The sequence below is a fragment of the Cyprinodon variegatus genome, unplaced genomic scaffold (genome assembly GCF_000732505.1).
Source record: "Cyprinodon variegatus isolate N-32 unplaced genomic scaffold, C_variegatus-1.0 Scaffold377, whole genome shotgun sequence".
Taxonomy (NCBI): domain Eukaryota; kingdom Metazoa; phylum Chordata; class Actinopteri; order Cyprinodontiformes; family Cyprinodontidae; genus Cyprinodon; species Cyprinodon variegatus.
Window position 1 is genome coordinate 605,665 of NW_015150830.1, and position 1,625 is coordinate 607,289.

The window sequence follows — 1,625 nt, forward strand, 5'->3', positions numbered from 1 at the left end:
AGTTGAACTGAGAGAGCGTGCCGTTCACAGACACCAGAATGAACGAGTTCACAATAACGTTCATCAGGCAGTAATGCAGTACGTTCAGTTCACGTTCGCCCAAAATATGAACCAGTTCATGAACTTTCATTCAATGAACGCGTTCAGGCACAACACTGGTGACAGGCTCCATAAACTCTATGTCCGCCATTTGGAGGTGAAAATGTTAAGCAGCAGATTCGATGACATGGTGGAAAGCACTGCAAAGTGCCGAGATTTTTGCTTATTTTGCATTCTTTGTAAATGTACCGTCAGAGTTAGCATTTAAACTCATTTATAAAGTTCTTCCTTTTGAGACTTGTCTTGTATTCCGATGAAAAGAGCATAAGAGTTTGATCACAACGATCTTTATCACATTTGCGGGCAAAAAAAAAAAAAAAATTAAGGTTTAAAACACTACCTTAAGTGCAAAATACAGAGGTGGCAGGATCATGAGGTGTTTATTTTTTGTTTCAGTGGATTTTTATTTATTTTTTTTGGACTTCACATGATAGATGACTTCACCAGGACAAACCGTCATTTTGAAATAATGAACCATAAATTGATGTCCTGTGAAAGGATTCCACATAGGCAACGACCCTAAGCACCAACCAAATTAGTTCCAGAGTGGCAAAAGGACATCAAAGTCATTATCTCAATGAGGCCAATGCGAAGCTTATGTTATTTCAAGCTTGTGGTTTTTCCAAATATCATATGTACTGGATGTCAGTCACATCCGTCTGCAAGTTATCGTTAACCTTGCAGTGGTGTGCCAGGAAAACTTAAATAAATGTACCATACATTTCTTTGATAGATGCCAAAACAAATCATGTTTATCACTTAGATTTCCATATCAACAGATGCTGACTTCCTCCAACACACTTACTGTAAATAGAAGCATGTTGTGCAACTCAAACAACTGCCTCTGTGAAAAAATAATCAACACACCAACAAGTTTCTTGAAACACAAAAAACACATAAAACTCCTGAGAATGAATTTATATCATTAAAGAAGGAATTGACCCAGTGTTTTTCTTTGGTGTTTCCTTTTATTGAATCTTTGGATGAACTTTTAAACCCCTAAATGTTAAAAGCTAGTAGAGACATAGCATACATTTCTTAGAGCTTAACCTGATATGTTGTTTTACAATTAGACAAACAGAATGTCATGCCTATTAAATAAAATCCCACTTATATACACAATTCAAGATATAAGTGGACCACTTATAGAAAAGTTTGATATGTAAGGAAACTCCTTCAAGGCACTGTATACAAACTAGTGAGGTAAATAGTTCATGTTTGCAGAAGGTCTGCTTTTATTAAAAGCTACCCATAGAGCTAAAGATCTGGATTCAAAACTTAAGCTATGCATTAATATGATTTAGGCAATTCGATCACAAACATATTTGAGGTATTGATTCTATTAAGGATTTTTAGTAAATTAGAAAATAGTTTCTATGAATCCCAATACAAATAAAAGAATCTTTAATAAAAACTTTAAATGCATGTCAAAATACTTCTCATAAAATCTCAACTTCTGCATCATAATTAACGGAAAAATAGAATTAAATATATTAGACTATATGTAAATGACTTATATAATGATT